The following is a 16,737-nucleotide window of genomic DNA, read 5'->3' as shown; positions in this document are numbered from 1 at the left end:
CAGCCCATCGCCAGCAACGGATCAAAGCTGGTCAGAGAATGACTTTGACGAGATGAGAGAAGGCGGCTTCACTCCATCAAACCTCTCAGAGCTAAAGGAGGAATTACGTACCCAGCGCAAAGAAACTAAAAATCTTGAAAAAAAAGTGGAAGAATTGACAGCTAGATTAATTAATGCAGAGAAGATCATAAACGAAATGACAGAGATGAAAACCATGACACGAGAAATACGTGACAAATGCACAAGCTTCAGTAACCGACTCGATCAACTGGAAGAAAGAGTATCAGCGATTGAGGATCAAATGAATGAAATGAAGCGAGAAGAGAAACCAAAAGAAAAAAGAAGAAAAAGAAATGAACAAAGCCTGCAAGAAGTATGGGATTATGTAAAAAGACCAAATCTACGTCTGATTGGGGTGCCTGAAAGTGAGGGGGAAAATGGAACCAAGTTGGAAAACACTCTTCAGGATATCATCCAGGAGAACTTCCCCAACCTAGTAGGGCAGGCCAACATTCAAATTCAGGAAATACAGAGAACGCCACAAAGATACTCCTCCAGAAGAGCAACTCCAAGACACATAATTGCCAGATTCACCAAAGTTGAAATGAAGGAAAAAATCTTAAGGGCAGCCAGAGAGAAAGGTCGGGTTACCCACAAAGGGAGCCCATCAGAATAACAGCAGACCTCTCGGCAGAAACTCTACAAGCCAGAAGAGAGTGGGGGCCAATATTCAACGTTCTTAAAGAAAAGAATTTTCAACCCAGAATTTCATATCCAGCCAAACTAAGCTTCATCAGTGAAGGAGAAATAAAATCCTTTACAGATAAGCAAATGCTTAGAGATTTTGTCACCACCAGGCCTGCCTTACAAGAGACCCTGAAGGAAGCCCTAAACATGGAAAGGAACAACCGGTACCAGCCATTGCAAAAACATGCCAAAATGTAAAGACCATCGAGGCTAGGAAGAAACTGCATCAACTAACGAGCAAAATAACAGTTAATATCATAATGACAGGATCAAGTTCACACATAACAATATTAACCTTAAATGTCAATGGACTAAATGCTCCAATTAAAAGACACAGACTGGCAAACTGGATCAAGAGTCAAGACCCATCAGTCTGCTGTATTCAGGAGACCCATCTCACATGCAGAGACATACATAGGCTCAAAATAAAGGGATGGAGGAAGATCTACCAAGCAAATGGAGAACAAAAAAAAGCAGGGGTTGCAATCCTAGTCTCTGATAAAACAGACTTTAAACCATCAAAGATCAAAAGAGACAAAGAAGGCCATTACATAATGGTAAAGGGATCAATTCAACAGGAAGAGCTAACTCTCCTAAATATATATGCACCCAATACAGGAGCACCCAGATTCATAAAGCAAGTCCTTAGAGACCTACAAAGAGACTTAGACTCCCATACAATAATAATGGGAGACTTCAACACTCCACTGTCAACATTAGACAGATCAACGAGACAGAAAGTTAACAAGGATATCCAGGAATTGAACTCATCTCTGCACCAAGCGGACCTAATAGACATCTATAGAACTCTCCACCCCAAATCAACAGAATATACATTCTTCTCAGCACCACATCGCACTTATTCCAAAATTGACCACATAATTGGAAGTAAAGCACTCCTCAGCAAATGTACAAGAACAGAAATTATAACAAACTGTCTCTCAGACCACAGTGCAATCAAACTAGAACTCAGGACTAAGAAACTCAATCAAAACCGCTCAACTACATGGAAACTGAACAACCTGCTCCTGAATGACTACTGGGTACATAACGAAATGAAAGCAGAAATAAAGATGTTCTTTGAAACCAATGAGAACAAAGATACAACATACCAGAATCTCTGGGACACATTTAAAGCAGTGTGTAGAGGGAAATTTATAGCACTAAATGCCCACAAGAGAAAGCAGGAGAGATCTAAAATTGACACTCTAACATCACAATTAAAAGAACTAGAGAGGCAAGAGCAAACACATTCAAAAGCTAGCAGAAGGCAAGAAATAACTAAGATCAGAGCAGAACTGAAGGAGATAGAGACACAAAAAACCCTCCAAAAAATCAATGAATCCAGGAGTTGGTTTTTTGAAAAGATCAACAAAATTGACAGACCGCTAGCTAGACTAATAAAGAAGAAAAGAGAGAGGAATCAAATAGACGCAATAAAAAATGATAAAGGGGATATCACCACCGACCCCACAGAAATACAAACTACCATCAGAGAATACTATAAACACCTCTACGCAAATCAACTAGAAAATCTAGAAGAAATGGATAATTTCCTGGACACTTACACTCTCCCAAGACTAAACCAGGAAGAAGTTGAATCCCTGAATAGACCAATAGCAGGCTCTGAAATTGAGGCAACAATTAATAGCCTACCCACCAAAAAAAGTCCAGGACCAGATGGATTCACAGCTGAATTCTACCAGAGGTACAAGGTGGAGCTGGTACCATTCCTTCTGAAACTATTTCAATCAATAGAAAAAGAGGGAATCCTCCCTAACTCTTTTTATGAGGCCAACATCATCCTGATACCAAAGCCTGGCAGAGACACAACAAAAAGAGAGAATTTTAGACCAATATCCTGATGAACATCGATGCAAAAATCCTCAATAAAATACTGGCAAACCGGATTCAGCAGCACATCAAAAAGCTTATCCACCATGATCAAGTGGGCTTCATCCCTGGGATGCAAGGCTGGTTCAACATTCGCAAATCAATAAACGTAATCCAGCATATAAACACAACCAAAGACAAGAACCACATGATTATCTCAATAGATGCAGAAAAGGCTTTTGACAAAATTCAACAGCCCTTTATGCTAAAAACGCTCAATAAATTGGTATTGATGGAACGTACCTCAAAATAATAAGAGCTATTTATGACAAACCCACAGCTAATATCATACTGAATGGGCAAAAACTGGAAAAATTCCCTTTGAAAACTGGCACAAGACAGGGATGCCCTCTCTCACCACTCCTATTCAACATAGTGTTGGAAGTTCTGGCTAGGGCAATCAGGCAAGAGAAAGAAATCAAGGGTATCCAGTTAGGAAAAGAAGAAGTCAAATTGTCCCTGTTTGCAGATGACATGATTGTATATTTAGAAAACCCCACTGTCTCAGCCCAAAATCTGCTTAAGCTGATAAGCAACTTCAGCAAAGTCTCAGGATACAAAATTAATGTGCAAAAATCACAAGCATTCTTATACACCAGTAACAGACAAGCAGAGAGCCAAATCAGGAATCAACTTCCATTCACAATTGCTTCAAAGAGAATCAAATACCTAGGAATCCAGCTTACAAGGGATGTAAAGGACCTCTTCAAGGAGAACTACAAACCACTGCTCAGTGAAATCAAAGAGGACACAAACAAATGGAAGAACATACCATGCTCATGGATAGGAAGAATCAATATCGTGAAAATGGCCATACTGCCCAAGGTGATTTATAGATTCAATGCCATCCCCATCAAGCTACCAATGACTTTCTTCACAGAATTGGAAAAAACGGCTTTAAAGTTCATATGGAACGAAAAAAGAGCCCGCATTGCCAAGACAATCCTAAGTCAAAAGGACAAAGCTGGAGGCGTCACGCTACCTGACTTCAAACTATACTACAAGGCTACAGTAACCAAAACAGCATGGTACTGGTACCACAACAGAGATATAGACCAATGGAACAGAACAGAGTCCTCAGAAATAATACCACACATCTACAGCCATCTGATCTTTGACAAACCTGAGAGAAACAAGAAATGGGGAAAGGATTCCCTATTTAATAAATGGTGCTGGGAAAATTGGCTAGCCATAAGTAGAAAGCTGAAACTGGATCCTTTCCTTACCCCTTATACGAAAATTAATTCAAGATGGATTAGAGACTTAAATGTTAGACCTAATACCATAAAAACCCTAGAAGAAAATCTAGGTAGTACCATCCAGGACATAGGCATGGGCAAGGACTTCATGTCTAAAACACCAAAAGCAACGGCAGCAAAAGCAAAAATTGACACATGGGATCTAATTAAACTAAAGAGCTTTTGCACAGCCAAAGAAACTACCATCAGAGTGAACAGGCAACCTACAGAATGGGAAAAAATTTTTGCAACCTACTCATCTGACAAAGGGCTAATATCCAGAATCTACCAAGAACTCAAACAAATATACAAGAAAAAAGCAAACAACCCCATCAAAAAGTGGGGAAAGGATATGAACAGACATTTCTCAAAAGAAGACATTCATACAGCCAACAGACACATGAAAAAATGCTCATCATCACTGGCCATCAGAGAAATGCAAATCAAAACCACAATGAGATACCATCTCACACCAGTTAGAATGGCAATCATTAAGAAGTCAGGAAACAACAGGTGTTGGAGAGGATGTGGAGAAATAGGAACACTTTTACACTGTTGGTGGGATTGTAAACTAGTTCAACCATTATGGAAAACAGTATGGCGATTCCTCAAGGATCTAGAACTAGATGTACCATATGACCCAGCCATCCCACTACTGGGTATATACCCAAAGGATTATAAATTACTCTACTACAAAGACACATGCACACGTTTGTTTATTGCGGCACTATTCACAATAGCAAAGACTTGGAATCAACCAAATGTCCATCTGTGACAGACTGGATTAAGAAAATGTGGCACATATACACCATGGAATACTATGCAGCCATAAAAAAGGATGAGTTTGCGTCCTTTGTAGGGACATGGATGCAGCTGGAAACCATCATTCTTAGCAAACTATCACAAGAAGAGAAACCAAACACCGCATGTTCTCACTCATAGGTGGGAACTGAACAATGAGATCACTTGGACTCGGGAAGGGGAACATCACACACTGGGGCCTATCATGGGGAGGGGGGAGGAGGGAGGGATTGCATTGGGGAGTGATACATGATATAAACGTCATGCACATGTACCCTAGAACTTAAAGTATAATAAAAAATAAAAAATAATAATAATAATAATAAATAAATTAAAAAAAAAAATCATACAAGAGTTACACAAAAAAATAAAAAGGAAGAAAGTAAAACATAACACCAAAGAAAATCACCTCCACTAAACGGAAGACAGGAAGGAAGGAAACAAGGAAGAGAAGACCACAAAAAAACTAAAAAAAAAAAAACAAATGTCAGAAGTAGGTCCTCACTTATCATAACGTTGGATATAAATGGACTAACTCTCCAATAAAAACTCATAGTGTGGCTGAATGGAAAATAAAAAAGACCTAACAATCTATTGCCTGTAAGAAACACCCTTCACCTATAAAGACACACATAGACTGAAGATAAAGAAGTGGAAAAAGATATTCCATGCTAATGGAAACACAAAAAAGAGCAGGAGTAGCTATACTTACATTAGACAAACTAGATTTCAAGACAAAAACTATAAAAAGAGACAAAAAGTCAGAATATAATGATAACTGGGCCAGTTCAACAAAAGGATGTGATAATTGTAAACATACATAAATTATAAAAATTATAAACTCTAATAATATTTGCTTTATATATCTGAGTGCACCCAACACTGGAACACCCAGATATATAAAGCAAATATTATTAGAATTAAAGAGAGAAATAATCTCTAATAGAATAATAGCTAGAGACTTCAACACCCCACTTCAGCTTTAGACCAGTCATGCAGACAGAAAATCAACAAAGAAACATTGGGCTTACTCTGCACTATTGACCAAATGGACCTAATAGATATTTACAGAACATTTCATCCAATCGCTTCACAATACACATTCTTCTCCTCAGCACATGGATCTTTGTCAAGGAGAGACCATATTTTAAGTCACAAAACATGACAAAAAATTGAAATAGTATCAAATATCTTCTCTGGCCACAGTGGAATCAAATTAGAAATCAATAGCAAGAGGAATTTTGGAAAGTATACAAACACATGAACATTAAATAATATGCTCCTGCATGACCAGTTGGTCAATGAAAAAAATCAGAAGGACACTTTGGGAGGCCGAGACGGGCGGATCACAAGGTCAGGAGATCGAGACCATCCTGGCTAACACGGTGAAACCCTGTCTCTACTAAAAAATACAAAAAACTAGCCGGGCGAGGTGGCGGGCGCCTGTATCCCCAGCTACTCGGGAGGCTGAGGCAGGAGAATGGCTTAAACCCGGGAGGCGGAGCTTGCAGTGAGCTGAGATCCGGCCACTGCACTCCAGCCTGGGCGACAGAGCAAGACTCCATCTCAAAAAAAAAAAAAAAAAATCAGAAGGAAATTTTAAAATTCCTAGAAATGAAGAAGTATGGAAACACAACTATACCAAAACCTATGGGATACAGTGAAGCCGTATTAAGATTAAAGTTTATAACAATCAGCACCTGCATCAAAAAGGTAGGAAAACTTTAAAATAAACAAGTTACCTATACATTCTTTTTTTTTTTTTTTTTTTTGAGACGGAGTCTTGCTCTGCCGCCCAGGCTGGAGTGCAGTGGCCGGATCTCAGCTCACTGCAAGCTCCGCCTCCCGGGTTTACGCCATTCTCCGGCCTCAGCCTCCGGAGTAGCTGGGACCTACAGGCGCCCGCCACCTCGCCCGGCTAGTTTTTTGTATTTTTAACTAGAGACAGGGTTTCACCATATTAGCCAGGATGGTCTCGATCTCCTGACCTTGTGATCCGCCCGTCTCGGCCTCCCAAAGTGCTGGGATTACAGGCTTGAGCCACCGCGCCCGGCCCCAACAAGTTACCTATACATTCTAAAGAACTAAAAAAGCAAGTGCAAATCAAACCCGAAATTAAGTAGAAGTAAAGAAATACCAAAAATCAGAGCTGAAATAAATGAAATTTAAACCAAACAATAAAAAGATAAACAAAACAAAAAAAGCGTTATTTTTGAAGAGAGAAACAAACTTGACAAAACTTTAGCCAAACTAAGAAAAAAAGAAAGAAGATCCAGATAAATAAAATCAAAAATGAAAAAACAGACATTACAACTGATACCACAGAAATTCCAAAGATCATTAGACACTACTATGAGCAACTATAGGCCAATACGTTGGAAACTAGAAGAAATGAATAAATTCCCAGACACATACAACCTACCAATATTGAACCATGAAGAAATCCAAAATCTAAATAGACTGATAACAATAATGTTGAAACTATAATAAAAGCCCTCCCACCAAGGCGGAGGTTGCAGTGAGGGGAGATCATGCCACCGCACTCCAGCTTGGTGACAGAGCAAAGACTCCATCTCAAAAAAAAAAAAAAGTCTCCCAGCAAAAAAGCTCGGGACCTGATGGCATCACTACTGTATTCTACCAAATATTTAAAGAAGTAATACCAATCCTAGTGAAACCATTTCAAAATATAGGAAAGAAAGAAATACTTCAAAACTCATTCTGAGACCAGCATTATCCTGATACTAAAACCAGTCAAAGACACATTAAAAAAAGAAAGCTACCAGCCAATAACCCTGATGAATATTTATGCAAAAATCCCCAACAAAATACTAGCAACCTGAATTAAACAACACATTAGAAAGGTCATTCATTATGACTAAATGGGATTTATCCCAAGGATGCAAGAATGGTTCAACATACACAAATCAATTAATGTGATGCATCATATCAGCAGAATGAAGGACAAAAACCATGTGATCATTTCAATTAATGCTGAAAAATGGGCCAGGCACAGTGGCTCATGCCTACAATCCTAGCACTTTGGGAGGCCAAAGTGGGCAGATCACTTGAACTCAGGAGTTTGAGACCAACCTGGCCGACATGGTGAAACCCCATCTCTACTAAAAATACAAAAAAAAGAGAATTAGCTGGGTATGGTGGAGGGTGCTGGAAGGTGCCTGTAATCCCAGCTACTCTGGAGGCTGAGGCAGGAGAATCACTTGAACCTGGGTGGTGGAGGTTGCAGTGAGCTGAGATCATTCTGCTGCACTCCAGCCTGGGGGACAGAGTGAGACTCCGTCTCAAAAACAAAAAAAAATCCTGAAAAAGCATTTGATAAAATTTAACATCCCTTCATGATAAAAACCCTCAAAAACCTGGGAATTCGTCGGGCATGGTGGCTTACACCTGTAATCCCAGCACTTTGAGAGGCTGAAGTGGGCAGATCACCTGAGGTCAGGAGTTCGAGATCAGATTGGCCACATGGTGAAACCCTCGTTTCTACTAAAAATACAAAAATTAGACAAGTGTGGTGGTGCACACCTGTAATTCCAACAATTTGGGAGGTTGAGACAGGAGAATCACTTCCACCCAGAAGGCAGAGGTTTCAGTGAGCCGAGCTCTCACCAGCTGTACTCCAGCCTGAGTGACAAGAGTGAAACTCTGTCTTAAAAAAAAAAATGAAGAACAAGAAAAGGAAACCTGGGTATAGAAGGAACTTACCTCAGCATAATAAAAAAGACCCACAGCTTGTGTTATACTGAAGGGGGGAAAAACTGAAAGCCTTTCCTCTAAGATCTGGAACAAGACAAGGATACTTACTTTTACCACTGTTATTCAACACAGTACTAGAAGTCCTAGTTAGAACAATCAGACAAGAGAAAGAAATAAAGAGCATCCAAACTAGAGAGGAAGAAGTCAAATTATCTTTGTTTGCAAATGATATAATCTTATATTTGGAAAAGCCTAAAGACCATCAAAAAACTATGAGAACTGATAAACAAATTCAGTAAAGTTGCAGGATGAAAAATCAACATTAAAAATCTGTAACATTTCTATATGCCAACAGTGAACAATCTGAGAAAAAAAAGAAAGAAAGTCTATTTACAATAGCTACAAATGAAATAAAACATTCAGGAATTAACCAAAGAAGTTAACAATCTTTACAATGAAAACTGTAAAACACTGATGCAACAAATTAAAGAGAACACAAAAAAGTTGAGTAATTCTGAGTAACTCTATGTTCACGGATTGGAAGAATCAATATTGTTAAAATGCCCATACTACCCAAAGGGATCTACAGATTCAGTGCAATCCCTATAAAAATAGCAATGGCATTCCTCATAGAAATAGAAAAAATAACCCTAAAATTTATACAGAGCCACAAAATACCTAGAATGACCAAAGCCATCCTGAGCAAAAAGAACAAAACTGGAGGGATCACATTACTTAACTTCAAATTATACTACAATGCTAGAGTAAACAAAACAGCATACTACTGGCATAAAAACAGACCAATGGAACAGGATACAGAACACAAAAATAAATCCACACATCTACAGTGAGCTCATTTTTGACAAAGTTGCCAAGAATATGTATTGCGGAAAGGACAGTCTCTGCAATTAATGATGCTGGGAAAACTGGGTATCCATATGCAAAAGAATGAAACTTGACCCCATCTCTCACCATATGCAAAAATCAAATCAAAGTGGATTAAAGACTTAAATATAGGACTTCAAACTACAAAACCACTAAAAAAAAATTGAGGAGAGTCTCTAGGACATTGGTCTTGGCAAAGATTTCTTGAATAATACCCCACAAAGCAAAATGGACAAACGGAATCACATCAAGTTAAGAAGTTTCTTCACAGTAAAGGAAACAATCAACGAAGTGAAGTGACAATCTGTAGAATGAGAGAATATATTTGCAAAGCATCCATCTGAAAAAGGATTAATAATCAGAATATATAAGGAGTTCAAATAACTCTGTAGGAAAAACTCTATAGGAAAAATAATCTTATTTAAAAATGGACTAAAGATCTGAATAGACATTGTTAAAGAAGACATGTAAATGGCAAACAGGCATATGAAAAGGTAATCAACATCATTGATCATCAGAAAAATGCAAATCAAAACTACATTGAAATATCACCTCACTCCAGTTAAAATGGCGTTTACCCAAAAGTCAAGCAATAACAAATGCTGGTGAGGATTTGGAGAAAAGGGAACCTTGTATACTGTTGATGGGAATTTAAATTAGTACAACCACTATGGAGAACAGTTTGGGGTTTCCTCAAAAAACTAAAGATAAAGCTATCATATGATCCAGCAATCTCACTGTTTAGGAATACCCCAAAGAAAAGAAACCAGTATATCAAAGAGATATCTGTACTCCCATGTTTATTGCAGCATTATTCACAATTGCAAAGATTTTGGAAGCAACCTAAGTATCCATCAACAGATGAATGGATAAGCAAAATATGGTACTTCACTATTCAGCGTAAAAAAATAAGGTCCTGTCATTGACAACAACATGGATGGAACCAGAGGTCATTACGTTAGGTGAAATAAGGCAGGCATAGAATGACACAATTCACATGTTCTCACTTATTTGTAGGAGTCAGAAATTAATTAAAATAATTGAACTCATAAAGAGTAGAAAGATGGTTACCAGAGACTAGGAAGAGTAGTGAGGGGGTAGGTGGAGTGGGGATGGTTAGTGGGTACAAAAATGTAGTTAGATGCAATGAATAAGATCTAGTATTTGCTAGCTAGCACAATAGGGCAACAGGGTGACTATAGTAAAAAAAAATTGTTTTCATATTTTTAAATAACTAAAAGAATATAACTGGATTCTCTGTAACACAAAGAAAGGATAAAGGCTTGAGGTATGGATATCCCATTTACCCTGATGTGATTATGCCTGTATCAAAATATCTCTCATCTACCTCATAAATATATACACCTTCTATGTACCCACAAAAATTAAAAATTAAAAATGAGAAAAAGAAGAGGGTGGTTCTCTCAAATAAGAGAAATAGATTACATAGAAAAAAAGGGAAATGGCCTAAGTAATAGGGTTGATGGATTTAGTAATAATTGGAACATTCTTGCAAAGAAATAAAGACAGAAACAGGAAGGAAGGAAGGAAGGAAGGAAGGAAGGAAGGAAGAAAGAAAGAAAAAGAGAAAGAAAGAAAGAAAGAAAGAAAGAAAGAAAGAAAGAAAGAAAGAAAGAAAGAAAGAGGGAGTGAGGGAGGGAGGGAGGAAGGAAGGAAGAAGGAAGGAAGGAAGGAAGGAAGGAAGGAAGGAGAGGGAGGGAGGGAGGAGGGAGGGAGGGAGGAAGGAAGGGAGGGAAGGAAGGAAGGAAGGAAGGAAGGGAGAAAGAAAGAAAAAGAGAAAGAAAGAAAGAAAAGAGAAAGAAAGAAAGAAAGAGAGAAAGAAAGAAAGAAAGAAAGAAAGAAAGAAAGAAAGAAAGAGAGAAAGAGAGAAAGACAAGTACTTCTTTATATACCTGAAATTCAAATTAAAAAAAAAATTAATGAATGACCCTGTGACAGACCCTGAACGCCAGACCCCAAACACAAGACCCTGAATTCCAATGTCCTTTTCCAAGGCACAGGCACTCAAGTGGACCCAAGGAAATGGTGTGTTCATATCGTGACCTTTTTGTTCATATCTCCAGCTTTAATATATTCAAATTAAGAAAAAAATAATAAAAAGAACATTAGTAATGTATGGTATATGTCAGAAGAGAAGTGGAGAATGGACACATGAGTTCATAGGAGAATTGTCTTGGACATACATAAGTTTCACCCATGTCTGTGGCTTCTCGGAGCTCTCTGTGGCCCCCAAAATGTATAAAACAGGGATGCAGGGTGCAGTAATACCAATTCAGGAATGCATAAATAAAGACTACTGTGTAATGGTTAAAAGCACAGCCTTCTGGATAAGACAGTCTTTATCTAAACCCTGTGTATAATTAACTAGCTGCATCTCCCTGTATAAGAATCTTAATCTCTGAGCCGGGCGTGGTGGCTCACACCTGTAATCTCAGCACTTTGGGAGGCTGAGGTGGGTAGATCATGAGGTCAGAAGTTTGAGACCAGCCTAGCCAGCATGGTGAAGCTCCATCTCTACTAAAAATACAAAAAATTAGCCAGGCATGGTGGCACATGCCTATAGTAGTCCCAGCTACTCAGGAGGCTGAGGCAAGAGAACTGCTTGAACCTGTCCAGTGGAGGTTACAGTAAGCCGAGATTGTACCATTGTACTCCAGCCTGGTTGACAAAGTGAGACTCCATCTCAAAAAGAAAAAAGAAAAAAAAATCTTAATCTCACTGCGACCTAACAATTTTATCTATAAAGTAGGGATATTTTATTGCTTATATTATTTAACTCTAATACCATCCTTACACCTGAGCAAGAGGGATCCTGACCTTGAGTTCCATGTTTTAAATGACCCTACAGGTCACAAACACAAAATATATCCATTTTTAATAGAAGACATAGACAACTCTCTCACAGGGATATCCTGTGCTAAGCCTGGGCAGGGCATGATCCATAATCCTAGACATCTTAGGTTACATGATTAAAACTGGTCATGCCCCTTAGGTTACATGATTAAAACTGCTCATGCCCCAAGAAAACTGCCTCATACTCTATGCTTTTGAAACAAAAAAGATCAAAAAACTTATCCAAAGTGCCTAAAACAGTGCTTGACACTTACTAGCTATTATCTTCAATGTCCTTGAATCCAGAAGTTCTCTCTCCACTGTATTCAGTCTTTGTCTCTGAGAGACCTATTGGAAAATTCAATTTCCAAATATGCACAGCTAAGAACCAGGCCTTGAACTCCAGTGACATTTTCCAAGGCACAGGTACTCCAGTGAACCCAAAGAAATGGCTTGCTCACATCCATGACCTTTTTGTTCATCTCCTCAACTTCAATATATCAAAATTCAGAAAAACAAAGACATAAGACACAATCGGTCTAACAAATCAGCTATTTTTATTATATTTAATGAAATACTCCTTAAGTCATTATGACTGAGACACTGAAAAGGTCTTTTGATAAGATGACACACGTCAATTTTTTGGTCAAGACCCCAGCACAATGTTCTGACTTCTTTCAAAGCCCCTGTCTCAGTCAGTATCAATTTGTCCTCTTTCCAGGAAAATCCCATTGTAATAGAGACAGGAGACAGCCAAAAGTCCCTGGTGAAACCCTGCCTCCAAGCCTAAAACAGCCTGAACGGTGAAAAACTGGACAGCTGGTCCTGGATGAAGCATCCTTTTCCTGACTCATTCTCTCTAAATAATGCCCACCTGCACACTGGGAGGATGGGGTGGAGCCTCGCAAAGTTTGCCTTGTTTGCAGCAGGGAGGAGCCTGGCCTCTTTAGTTCCTGAGTGGTGCTCTGGGATTCAATCTGTGAGGCAGAAGATCTGCTAGCAAGACTCTCTCTTGCTTTGCTGAGAGTTCCTCTTTCCTTTTTTCTCCTCACCCGGTAAACCTTCCCCTACTCACCCTACAATGCATCTCCCATGCCCACATTTTCCTGGTCGTGTGACAAGAGCCCAATTTTTTGTTTTATTTTATTATACTTTAAGTTCTAGGGTACATGTGCACAACGTACAGGTTTGTTACATATGTATACATGTGCCGTGTTGGTGTGCTGCACCCAGTAACTCGTCATTTACATTAGGTATATCTCCTAATGCTATCCCTCCTCCCTCCCCCCTCCCCACAATAGGACCAGTGTGTGATGTTCCCCTTCCTGTGTCCAAGTGATCTCATTGTTCAATTCCCACCTATGAGTAAGAACATGCGGTATTTGGTTTTCTGTTCTTGCCATAGTTTGCTGAGAATGATGGTTTCCAGCTGCATCCATGTCCCTACAAAGGACATGAACTCATCCTTTTTTATGGCTGCATAGTATTCCATGGTGTATATGTGCCACATTTTCTTAATCCAGTCTGTCAAGAACTCAATTTTTTTCTGCAACAATTGGAGTGATCCTTAGGGTGGCCATAATTTTATTGTCCAACTAGAACACTTTAGTGTAAGAGGAATTATAAGGATCATATAAATATGCCACACAAGGCATGATCCTGACTGCTCTTAGAAAAGCAAATACATGATTATCTTATCCTCTAAGAAGTTTGACTGAGCCATCTTCCAGGTTAGAACTCTCCCTCTTCCTTACATCCCTTTAATAGAAGAGGTGGATTTTTGTGAGATAAGAATGCAATAGACAATTCTACACCCAAGGACTATTCTCCACTTCTGAAGCTACCATGTATTGAATATATTAATTTATAATTTACTCTCACTAGTTCCAAAAATATTTAAAGGTAGCTGATGGCCACATGAAATTGAACAAGATGGCATAAATTGCAAGAAAGAAAAAAATAATAACCAATATGTACAGGGTAGTTACTCCATGACAGGCACAATGCCAGATACTTTATAACATTATCTCAATTAAGCCTCCCAGCAATATATTTCAGATAAGAAAAGTGGAGCACAAAGAGACTCAACCTTTTGCCCAAGTTTGCATAGCTTGTAAATACCAGAACCAGGATGTGCTTTATTGCTTTGAAAGTAATGTGTTCTTTTAATGAAATTTTCTAATTTGGTTATCTTTATAGTCTTACTTCTTAATAAATCATCTTCTTTTTTTCTTGAGGTTAGCAAATGTATCATGACTGAATTAAGCAATAAATCAACATTTTACTTATTTCACTAACATGAAGGTCCATGGGATTTCTGTACTTAAAAGATTGTTCATGATATTTAGTAGTTTCTAGGTGATCTATGATAAAGTGCCTCAAAAACTTTGAGGAAGAAATAAATTCCATTTTAACAAAATTTAAATTGTCTAAACTGCCTAAGTTCTGAAAAACCTTTAACTTGCTTTCTTAACATTAAGAACAACTCAGAAGTATATATACTCAATTTAAAGAGTTTATATAACATAAATCATCTTCTTACTTTCCATTTTCCTGAAAGTTGAGAGTTTTGCTGATATTCAGAGTCTCAAAAAATGATGAATTTGCAGATCATGTGTTTTTCCCCATGAGAAAACCTAATTCATTCACAATGCTGAAGAAAGAAAGTCATTAACCTAAAGTCAGAAGGATAAAATACGAAGGCAAAAAGGTTAAAAACAGAAATAAACCATCCTTCTTTTTATCAAAGTACCAGACAATTCCATCAGAGATGTTTGAAGTCCTAAAGTGCTGTCCTGACTGTCAGAAAAAAAAAAAAAAAAGACATAATTTTTCCAAATCCCAGTCTCCTGGAGTTAAATCGTCACTTCATCAATTAATAACCCTGATCTCTAATAACCTCCAACCCCCTCTTTATCCCAACATGGTCTGATAAAATTGTGCATTTTAAAAGAGAAAAGTGGGTAGAGAAAAGAGAAACACCAACAGTCCATTTCTCTCATTCTTCTACCAAAATCTCAGAACAGAAAATGCCAATGAGTGTGGTTTTTTATTTCTTTTTCTTCTCTCTTTACTTTTCTTTCTTTCTTTCTTTCTTTTTCTTTTTGAGATGGAGTTTCTCTCTTGTGCCCAGGCTGGAGTTCAATGGTGCGGTCTCAGCTCACTGCAACTTCCACCTCCCGGGTTCAAGCAATTCTCCTGCCTCAGCCTCCTGAGTAGCTGGGATTACAGGCATGGGCCACCACACCCAGCTAATTTTTGTATTTTTAGTGGAAATGGGGTTTCGCCATTTTGGCCAGGCTGGTCTCAAACTCCTGACCTCTGGTGATCCACCCACCTCAGCCTCCCAAAGTGCTGGGATTACAGACGTGAGCCACCTGGCCAGCCAGGTTTTCTATTTCTAAAGATAAAGATGGCTGCTGATAGACGCAGTCGGTTGCAATTAAGATGTGTTGAACCCTTCCTAACAAAGCACTTGGTCAGAGGAAAGGTAGAAGAATGTTGATCCATCTCAGGTAATCAGCAAATTGATTTGATTGACCTCTAAAGCACACTTTGTGACTGCAGTGTACTCCTTTCATGGTGAGTTCCACACTGCCCCACTGGATCTTTCCATCAGAGCAGGCCTAATTCCCTTGTGCATCACCACCAACGTTGTATGAGAAATAGAGGTTCACTCCTCACTGTCTTAATTACTCAGTGACTGTTCAAAGAATACCCAGTGATGATTAGTTCAACTGCTTTAAACTTGATTAGAAAGACCACATTTATTAATAGTGAAACTTAAAGCATTTATGGCCATAACATGTCGACCAGTTAAAATCTGCATTTACTCTGTATACTCAAAGAGGACTTTTACCAATCAAGATATACTCAACATCTATATCTAATCATATGCCATTAGGGGTCTCATTTTACCTTTCCTCAAAGTGTGATAATTTCAACAATTTGATGGAAATATTCACCTGTAGACACTTAGGATCTTCTGCCTTATTCTGAAACTTAAACCAGGTATTTGTGTACACAATAGCATCCTGAATGTGAAAAAGTAAGATGTGTATCAATCTTCATGTTTCTGTTGTTCAGTGATGCAATGGCTTACATTCCCAGATGCCGTTATGTTGAAGAAGTAAGTTCCGATGGGAAGGGGTTTGTATTGTTTTTCAGGATCTTTGAAAGCTAATTTCTTGTGCCAGACTCACTCTGCAACTAGAGTCCTGTCATTTCATTTCCCTGCCCTGCTGAGGTATTGTGAGGAGAGGCTATAGTGATTTATATGAAAGTCCTTTGATGCTCAGGCTGGAGAAGATATAGATTCCAGCTCTGCCAGTACTTATTCTGAGCCCTAGTTACCCCATTAGTAAGTGAGGGAGATGAACTGTATAATAATGGTCAGCATTCACTAAATGCTATATGTCATGCTGAGATCTAAATCTTTATTGATATTGCCTCAGTTAAACCTTATAGGCAACTCTATTAGGTCACTCTTACTATAAACTTGTTCTACGATAAGGACAACAAAGCACATAGAAATTCAACAACTCATCCTAGCTCACACAGCCAGTGAGAGAACTAGGATTAGAACCCAGATGATCTGATTCCACAG

The sequence above is a fragment of the Trachypithecus francoisi genome, unplaced genomic scaffold (assembly GCF_009764315.1).
Source record: "Trachypithecus francoisi isolate TF-2019V2 unplaced genomic scaffold, Tfra_2.0 Contig00586, whole genome shotgun sequence".
In the NCBI taxonomy this organism is placed as follows: Eukaryota; Metazoa; Chordata; class Mammalia; order Primates; family Cercopithecidae; genus Trachypithecus; species Trachypithecus francoisi.
Note: the sequence above shows the minus strand (reverse complement) of the source record.